Below are 10,404 nucleotides of genomic sequence, written 5' to 3'. Positions count from 1 at the left end.
AGGAAAACGTATAGGATTCCCTGTATTTCTACATGATACAGATGAGAGCAAAATGATGGGTGCTAAAGGTGATGGAAGGCTTAGGGAAGGTGGTTGATGGGTGGAATGGAGTGAAAAAATGCCTAGGATCACTCAAAACTCAAAACCAAGGTTGGGATATGGTTGGATTTTCTCGACATCCTTGGAGGAGTTTCTATGTAAAATGATGAAATTGGTGAAGGTCTTAGTGAAAGCAAGTAATGATTATGGATGGATGAAGTTGGAAGGTAGTTTCTTGCTATGATACCTCTCTCTACTTCTGAAGCACCTGCTCTGCATCAAACATTGATAATTTCCAAAAAAGCATGTAAACAAGAAGAATTATAATAAACTAGAAAAACAGAGTTTAATGAGCTAGCTGTCTACTTCATGCATGTGGAAAATTGCAAAATAAAATGGAATCATTGATGAGATCTACTGTAAGACTGAATATGGAAGAGATGGTAATTAAATCCTACACTTGCAAACTGATCAAATGTTGGTTCAAGTACAAAAAACTCTAAATTCTATGAGAAAATAGAAATCTGTCTTTTTGGGGTTGCATAAGGGTCCTTTCCTCAAATCATGATCCCTGAAGGAAAAGGTGAGGCCAAGAAACCTATTGATAGCTTTGTAATGCTCCTTTTATCCCTTTTAACCTACTGCCAAAGTAAAGCACAAATGGAAGAAAACTAATAAAAAACCAATCACATCTACACTACATGCAATGAAATACTTCTAAGGATAATTTAACCATGAATCTATGAAACTAAGCTAAGAATACAGATACAATAAGAGGAGAATTTTCTGCTAGGGTTGGGCCCTAACCCAAGAGCTTTAGCCCTCTGAGTTAACTTAGTGCTGGATCAAGAAAAAGATCATTCTCATTATCAAAATAGAAAATTACATAGCAATGTCTTCCACAAGTTTGGAGCTCGAAAATAACTAGAGTTTTCACAATAAAAATTCAAATCCTAATGAGGCTATAGGCCTCTTTATTTATACAACTGAAGTCCCTAATGACTTCCTTAAATCTAGGGAGGCTCGGCTCCCAAACTCGAGATGAACTAACTCTTTGACTATCACTTGCTCGGCTACCTTTTGATCTTCATGACTTGGCTACTTGTACTCCCAGTTGGTGTGATTGATGGAAGAACATTTGAATGAGGGAGAAGTAAATGAGGAGTATTTACCACCTAAAATCTCTCTCCCTTGTCCCATTCAAGTTTCAGACCTTAATCTTTCCAAAATTCCTTGATTTTCTCTTTCAAACCCACATTCAATGCATGTTAGTCCACTAGGCATAATATCTCACTTTAACTCATCTCATTAAACAAAATATAATCAAAACATGTAATAAATTGTGATAAGAGTTGGTTTGACTAAGCTAGGAGGTGACTTAAGGTCCATATAGTTACCCAATGATGAGGCTCATCATCACCCCCCTACTAAAAGTCTTTGTCATCCTCTGAGAAACTCAGTCAATATCCATGTCTTTCATAGCTCTAGTGGCCTCCCTGACATCCCATGCTTCTGTTGTGGTTTCCTCTTCTTGTGGATAGAATCCTGCCTTCCTTTCTACCTCCTCCCACTTCTTTCTTTCTTCCTCTTCCTTCCTTCCTTCTAATCTATCTCCTCTTCATCCCTATATGGTTCTTCTCCATCTGTTTCAGTCTATTTTTCATCCTTTTCACTGATAGTAGGGATAATATCATATGTGAGGGCTTTGATATCCTCCTCTGTCTGCATGTCTCTGAAAATTTCCCATTGGATAGGAATTTTGAGGTTTTGGAGGGAATCTTCTATAATGATTCTAATTAACCCATGGTGGGATAGCTGTTGGTAGTTTCCTTCCTAGACCTTTATGCTTATATCTATCTATGATTGTAGAAGGAAGTATGGTATGATGAATCTGTGGTGAGGAGGTGTTTCTGCTCCAAATCTCAATTCTTCAAGAAGCCTAAAGTGATATCCATAAACCACACTATACCTACCTTCACATGATATGTATTTTATAAGGTGCTAGCTTACCTCATTCCAGGGGTATGGTAGGCTTGCTCTCCTCACCCCATTCTTGTCTTCAATGGATTCCTCTCCCTCTAAAAATAATTTCTCCTTGGAAGTTTGGTTATTTCCCTTGGCTTCCTTTGTCTAAGGCACTCGTAAGGGAAGTCTGGTAATTCTGCATATGAGTTCAGGGGTGAGCTCTATGGAGAGGCCTCTTACCACAATAGTGGCATGGGTTCTGGTCAGTGGAATGAGGGAGAGAAAAATCTCAAGCTACTTCATTATCATACACCCTCAATTTCTCAAAATATCCCATCCAATTATGCCTTGTGAATATTTCTAGCATAGGAGGGTGTTGGTGAATCCTCACAGTGTTAATAAGATCCCTTCTTTTAAACCCCCCTGTCATTTTGTCTGGTGAATTTTGAGGAGTAGAGATGTATGATATAAAATTTTAATGGAGGAAATAGGACTGAAATTTATGTGGATACAATTCTCTTACACAGCTATCAATTTCAATCAAACTAGGAGATTTGTTTGTTCCTTTCACTTGGAAAAATTTAATGAAACGTAGAGCCTACCTCCTCATAGTGCTTGTCGTAGCCAACCTTTGTGTTTCCCCTTCTAAAATTGCTCTCTGCTAATCCTATAGACTACCTGACTATATCATGTAGGATTCTTGTGTAATCCTGTAGGATTTCCTGTGTGATCCTGTAGGAAGTCTTGTGCAGGAAAAATATGAAATTTTTCTCTTTTGTTGGTTGCTTGGGGATGAGAGTGACTTTGCTAGAGTGAGCCTTGAGAAGATGAATGCATGAGTGCATGGGGATCAACGTTTATTTCCTCTTATGGTTGAGTTGAGTGAGGTGGTGTGCTGGCAGCTAAGGTACGATTTTCTATTTTTGGACCATTGGTCCCCACTACCACATCATCATTCCCCTCTCCTTGTAATCAACTCCCACTTCGGGCATCGTAATCTTAACTGCTTTCGTCCTCATCCCCCTTTTCTTTTTACTTGACTGTTGCTACGTGTGGGAGGACCAATTGTTTTGTATTTGTTGACTAAACGAAGGTGTCCAAGTTAACTGGCCACCTTCCTCTTATAAACCAACTCACTCACAACCTTTTCATCTTTTGATTACATTATGAAAATGAGAGATTGAAGCGAGATACTTACCTGTGGTAACAATACCTTGTTGCAGTTTGTTGAAGAAATGAGGTTTTTGTTGTATGTTGGCTGCATGTGATCTCTCCTTCTTCTTTTTTTATTTTATTGTCCTCTGATGATTTCCTTGATGTGCAGGTAACTGGTGTTGAAGATGATGGTGTCGCTGCTGCTCTGGAGCTTCTTCTACCCTTGGATCTCCATGCTGGAAACTTTCTACAGCTTATGATTTTTATTTTGTGGGATAGGCTTGGTTGAGGGGAAAGTACCCCTAGAGTCCTTTGCTAAGACTCTACCAGACTGAAAATTGCTTATTCTTTTTTACTTTTAAGCAAATTCTAATGTTTAGGGTACATACCTAAGGTCCTACGTTCGAGAAGACCGTTAGGGTGCAAACCCTTCTTGGAGTCTCTGACCTGCAAGACAAACAAATCAAAGAACACAACAGTACATGTATAGAAGTTTATGTATAAATCATCTTCATGCTATAAAGTTAGTTATAAAAAATCTTTAAGTAACCACTTTCATAAGAATTCAACACAAGAATCTCATAAGCATAAAGAAAGATTATTCGGGAACAAAGACGTGTTTCTTTATATATAAAGGCAAATAAAGTACATATATCGGAAAGATATCACCTGAACACCTTCAGCAGGCTCCAAGCAAGCTTCCTGATTCGTTCCAGCCTCCAGCCTCCAACAAGAGCTCCTTCCAAGTCTTACTCAATGATGATGTCAAGGATGAATGATCACCAATACACATGGAAACTGTGATCCAGCAGGTAAACCCGCGATCACCGCCCGAAAAAGAGGAGTGTTTTAATAGATACACGCGGGTTGGGTATGACATACCCGCGTGTACACGCGTTTAACACAGGGCAAAGTCGCGTATAGGGAATAAAACACTGATTTTTGGACCAGGTCTGGAAGGAGGGGTTGCCCTAGGCCATAAGTGCAGCATCACAAACCATAAGAGTGAGATTTGGAGCTATAACAAGGCTGCTACAGGATGTCCTGTAGTTGCTTCTCCCTCAAATTTTTTAATCATTTCTATTGTTGGGACCTGAGGATGATGAACATGGACATAGAGGAGGTCTAGGGGTGTATGAATAATGAGAAATACATTCAGGTTTTGTTCCCCTTTTCTCTCTGTTTCATCTTTTTTCTCTGTGTTTTTCTTGAAGACAGTGATTTTTTTGAAAACTGATTTTTTAATGATGAATGTAGGGGTGATCACGGTGGAGAGAGGTATTGTAATGAATTTGTGATGTAGGGATTTTATTTTTTGACATGGCCAGGTCATTTCCTTTTCCTACGGTTACTCCCTTTAGGATTCCCAAGCCACTATGATTCCTACAAGATCATCCTATAGGTTTTCAGGGGATCCTGTAGGTTTACAGGGGATCCTATAGAAAACACAGTACCCTTGCAATCTGAGGCAAATGAGTGAAAAAATAAAAGAAATGGTGGAATGTTGAAGGATAAGGAATGGAGAAATAAAAATATGAGTGGAATAGGTCCCTTTGGATTCTCCTTTTGTCTCTAATTGTCCTCCTACTGACCTGCAAACAATTTTTCATGATTTTTCTTTTCTCTCTCTCTCTCTTTTTATAAACAACTTGTCTACCTCCAAGAGGTTTTCATCCTAGCTTCTTGCCCTAGGCGCCTCAAGAGAGGTTTTCACCCAAAGATCTTTTTATTTCTTTTTTTCTCTTTTTTTTTTACACCATTGGGTTGTCCCAAGAGGTTTTCAACCCAATAGTGGGACTCATGCACCTCATGGAGATTTTCATCTAAGTCTCCTTATTTTTTCTTTTTTCTTTTCTCAACGACTTGACGAGGCAGGAGCTGAGACTTGTTCCACCACCATCATTGTTTTATTGATACCATCAATGAACTCTTGCTTTGACAATGGCCTTTTGTAAACTTTCAATCTTTGCCCATTAAAAAGTAAAGGAATGGAATATGCATCTATGGTTCTGATCTGCACTGAACCATTATCATGATGTCTTTCTCTAACATAAGGCCGTAACCATCTTGTCCTTAACTTTCCCTTAAAGTATTTATATATGGAATCATATAACAAATCCCAATCACCTTCTTAAAATTTCTTATCCTTGATGTTCTTATCATGCCAGATCTTCCTCGGAATTTTAGTTACCTCTGTGTGTAGGATGGATTGCATTTTGAACTCATCTAAACCATTCAACTGGAGAAATCTCTCTTTTTGTGCACTACTGAGATCTAGGTCTAGTTGGGTTGCCATCCTTAATGTATTATACTATAATTCAATAGAAAACAGGGCCTTTTTCCCATAGGCCATCTCATAGGGTGTGAATCCTGTGGTGGTCTTCCAGGTGGTATTATAGGCCCAGGTGGCCTCAACTAGTCTATCTACCCAATATTTCCTACTGCTACTAACCACTTTGTTCAAGATGCCCTCCAACAATCTATTTGTCACCTCCACTTGGCCATTAGCTTGTGGGTGATAGGGAGTGGAGGTTTTATTCTTGATCTTGTGCTGGCTTAAAAAGTCTTAAATCATGTTGGAGGTAAACTGGCTTCCTTGATTAGTGACTAGTTTTGTAGGGTACCCAAATTTGTAAAATACATTTTCCCTTAATAACTCAGCCACCTTCTCCTCTGTTGCTGCCTTAATTGCCTTGGTTTCAGCCCACTTATTCAGATAGCCAATGCACACAATGATATAATGATTTTTCTTGGAAGGAGGGTCAATAGGTCCAATGAAGTCCATGCCCCACTTGTTAAATGGCTTGAAAGTCACTTGAGGTTGCAGAGTCATTTCATCTCTTGGAGTAGGCTTTCCCATCATTTGGCACCGATCACATTGAATAGTATATCTTTTCACATCGTGATGAAGAGTGGGCCAATAATAACCAACTTGTAACACTTTAAATGTTGTCCTCTTTGCTGTAAAGTGACCTCCACAAGGCCCATAATCACAGGTCAAAAGGATGTAAAAGACTTCCTCCTCCCTAACACACCTTCTCAAAATTTGATCCGGGCCTTGTTTGAAGAGGTTTCCCCCAATCCAAGTGAAGGGGGCGCTCTTCCTCACAATCTTCCTTTTTTCTTTGGAGGACAAATTCGATGGGAACTGTGTAGATACCAAATAGTTTTCGATGTCAGTAAACCATGGAGAGAGAAATGAAATGCTAAATAAGTGCTCATTTGATAACCGATCATCAACCATTCCCTCCTCACCTGCAGGAAAAGTTAATTTGGACAAAAAAGCTGCAACAACATTTTCCTTACCAGGCTTATCAACAATAGTTGGATCAAAATGCTGCAATAAAAGTAACCATAAAATAATCTGGGTATTCACATCAGGTTTATTCATTAAATATTTGATTACAGCATGGTTAGTATATACAAATGTTTGATAGCCTGTAATATAATGCCTAAATTTGTTCAATGAATGCACAACAACGAGGAGCTCTGTTTCGGTCAATGTGTAGTTCAGCTCAGCCTTTGATAGTTTCTTATTGATAAAGTAAATGGAATAAGGCAATTTTTCATCTATCTAGCCTAGGGATGCTACTATGGCTTTGTGTGAGGCATCAACATGTATATGAAAAGGAAGGGCCCAATTTGGGCATCAGAGAATTGGTGCAGTGGTTAACTTGTCCTCCTAGGTGTCTAGGGCCTCTTGGCATCTTTTTGACCATACAAACTCAGAGTCTTTGGCCAACAACCCAAATAAAGGAGAAGCCAACTTGATGAAGTATTTTATAAACCTTCGATAGTCTCCAGCTAACCCTAGGAAACTTTTGACATCTCTCTACTTTTGTGGAGGTGGGACCCTTTGGATGATAGCTATTTTGTTTTGGTCCACCTGCAATCCTTGTTGAGATATTGAATGAACTAGCACAGTCCCTACAGTCATCAATAATTCACATTTTTCAGGACTAAGAGACAGGTTCATTTCAATGCATTTGTGCAACACCTTACCTAAGTTGGACAGAGCCTCCTGGAAATCACATCCATAAGGTGTAAAATTATCCATATAAATCTCCACCGCATCGTGGAATAACTCAGCAAAGATAATACTTAGGACTACTCTCTAGAAAGTGGTAGGAGCATTGCATAGGCCAAAAGGAATGACCCTATAGGCGAAATTACCCCAAGGACAAGTGAAGGTGGTTTTATCCTGGTCTTCTGGGCTGATCTAGATTTGATTGTACCCATTGAATCCATCTAGAAAAGAGAAAAACTTTTCCCTACTAGGCCATCTAGCACTTGGTCAATGAAAGGTAGAGGGAAATGGTCCTTATTTGTGTCTTTGTTTAACTCCCTGTAGTTGACACAAATCCTCCACTTACCATTTTTCTTTGGAACCAACACCAAAGGAGAGACCCACTCACTGTCTGAGATAGGGTAAATGAATCTTGCATCTAGCAGCTTTTTTAGTTCCTCTTTGACTATATCTTTAAGAGTTGGATTCATCCTCCTTTGGGGTTGCTAGACTCGCTTGCAACCTTCTTTGATATAAATGTGGTGAGTACACACCGAAGGGTGCACTACCTCCATTTCTTTGTAACTCCAAGCAAAGGCATCCAAATGTTCCTTTAGCATGTTGCACAACTTTTCTTCTTGGAGAACAGAAAGAGATGGGTTGATTTTCAAAGCTCTCTCGAGACCACATTCTATGGTTTTAACTTGGATAGGGTTGGAATTGTTTAAGCATAGATAAATCTCATGGTTGTTTTGGGTTTCCTTTACTACTTATTATAAGGATAGTGTACTGGTAGTTGGACTTTGGAGTATGTGTTCAATCAAATCATCTTCATCATGTTTTCCCCCTCCCATGGTTGTTTCTAAGGTATAGAGTTGGGAGAAATAAACTTCATCTTCTTCCTCCTCTTCTAGCCACAAAGATAAGTCATGTTCTAGAGATGGATAAGTAGGAGGGTATAGGACTAATTGCTTGGACATATGTCCATTCTTGATAGTCATATTTTCAGCCCTGCAGCTAATGTAGGCATCCACAATGGCTAACAAGGGCCTCCCAAGGATGAGAGGGTAACCAATAAGCTTAGCCTTAAGATGGATAACTAGGAAATCTACAAGGTACTCCCAAGAGTCAATGGAGACCATCACATCCTCGACAATCCCCACAGGGGTCAATGTGGAGTGGTCTGCAAGTTTCAGAACTGTTGTGGTATTTCTCAATGAACCTTGGAGGTTGAGTTTGAGTATGGTGTCTTTGTTCATCACATTAATGGCCTCAGTATTGATCAAAGTGTGTGGGACAGTGGTGCCATTTATGTGCACATCTACTATAGGGCTTCCAGGGTCCAAATACTTTGGACAGATTACCTGCCCCAACATTAAGTCGGATAGTTGTCCAATGACATTAATGGTAGGGGCATCTCTTCTTTGCCTCCCTGGATGCTTGAATCACTTCTCCTTAATCAACTTTTTGTAAATAGGTACATCTTTAATAGCTTGGAGAAGTGGAATTTTGACACATAGGTTTTTCAATTCTCCCAGAAGTTCAGTCTCTTCTGGGGTAGGCTAGAGTGGTTGGGTTAATCTCTTAGGAAAGGGTAGTGGATTTACTTAGCGCATGCTTTCCTCTCTTTCTTCCTCAACTTCCCTAGGTGGAGGTAGAGTTTTGTTGTCCAGGAGTACTCTCCCACATCTCAGGTTGATTTCCTAAATCTCCACAGCATAAGCTGGATAGGATGTCTCTCCACTATATACTAGTTGTGCATGTCTGTTGTTCGGGTTCAGATTTGGCTGGGCAGGCATTTGGGGTTGTTTAGGTGGAGCAGAGTGTAAAAGTTGTGGTTGAGAAGGTGGTGAAGGAAATAAATCTGGAACATTGTTGTATGGGGACCTCCACCCCTGGGGCGATGCATTCCATTAAGGTTGTGGTGTAGCATATGGTTGAAATGACTGGCTGGGAATGATACTAAGGTGCAAAGGACCAAGGAGGAGGTGTAGACTAGGAAGGATGAGCAAGGGGCCTCCAAGAAGGTATGGATGTGGTCTAGTTGGGGTTGTAATATGTATGGGATGACCCTTACATGCCCTTCTGGTATGGCCTAGGCCCATGAGTTCTCCTTTGTTTTATGTAGCAGAGCTGCTTAGTTACCCATTCAGCTCCTTGATATACAACTTTTAGTCCAGGTAAAGAAGGGCACTTGTCTGTGGAGTGGTTTTCTTCATAGACTGAGTATATTTCAATAGAATTCAATGGACATTCATTCCTAGGGTGCCTCCTGGTGCATCTAAGGAAGAAAATGGCTAAGGATCTCTCTACTTCCTCCTGTTTTCTCTTAATGTGCATAGTGTCCATATGCAGGGAAAGTGTTTGCAGCATCTCACTCTTGAAATCCTCCAGAATGTTTCCAATTTCACCCTTGATGGATGAATTGGAAGAGGATGGACTGACCATAGGTTTAATACCCCTACCCTAGAATGGTTTCTAAAGACAGTCTTGATATCCCCATAAGGCAACTGGTAGATATCCCTTCCTACTAACACGTGTAGGGTATCTAGAAGATCTTCCCTTACTCCTCTAAGCAGGACCAGCTTCAATGACTCAGGGTTAGGTGTGCACCTGGCCCTTTTGTAGCCGCGCTGGAATATTTCTTCATAATCCTCTAGTCATTCATCATGCCTTAAGGTCATCCTAAAAAGTTCCTCTTTAGTGTCTTTAGACCTACAGTAGTCTCGATACTTTCTGTTGAAGGCTTGCTGCATCTGAGCCTAAGTTGTGATGTTATCCCCAGGTAAACCCATGAACCAGTGCAAAGTTGCATCCTTGAGAGTGGATGGAAATAGTTTCAACTTCTTCTCAACATTTGTATAGTCATAGGTTCGGCATATGACAAAAAAATCAAATAAGAAAGTGTCTTGATATTCTATGGTTAGGCCATGGAAATGAGGAAGGGTAGAGGGGCTTATATTTTTCATATTATTATCCCCATTGGTTTCCCTGATGGGGAAAGCACCCTCAACTCTTTCTCTATTTCCTCTGTCATTTCTGTTTTCAACCATTGGTTCAGTAGAAATAGGTTCTTCTTCTTCTTCTTCCCTTGTAGGTTCTTCAAATATGTTTGGTTGCTCACCTAAGGGTTCCTCCAATTCACGGCCACAAAAGAATAGGGAAGGTTGGTTGTTTGAGGCAGTGGGGGTATTTGGCAAAAATTTCCCTAAGTTATCCTTATTCCTACGAGGCATGAA

Source organism: Pinus tabuliformis, chromosome 7 (assembly GCF_031772625.1).
Source record: "Pinus tabuliformis cultivar Carrire ecotype Pingquan chromosome 7, CPIR1, whole genome shotgun sequence".
NCBI classification, from domain to species: Eukaryota; Viridiplantae; Streptophyta; class Pinopsida; order Pinales; family Pinaceae; genus Pinus; species Pinus tabuliformis.
This window is presented reverse-complemented; position numbering follows the sequence as displayed.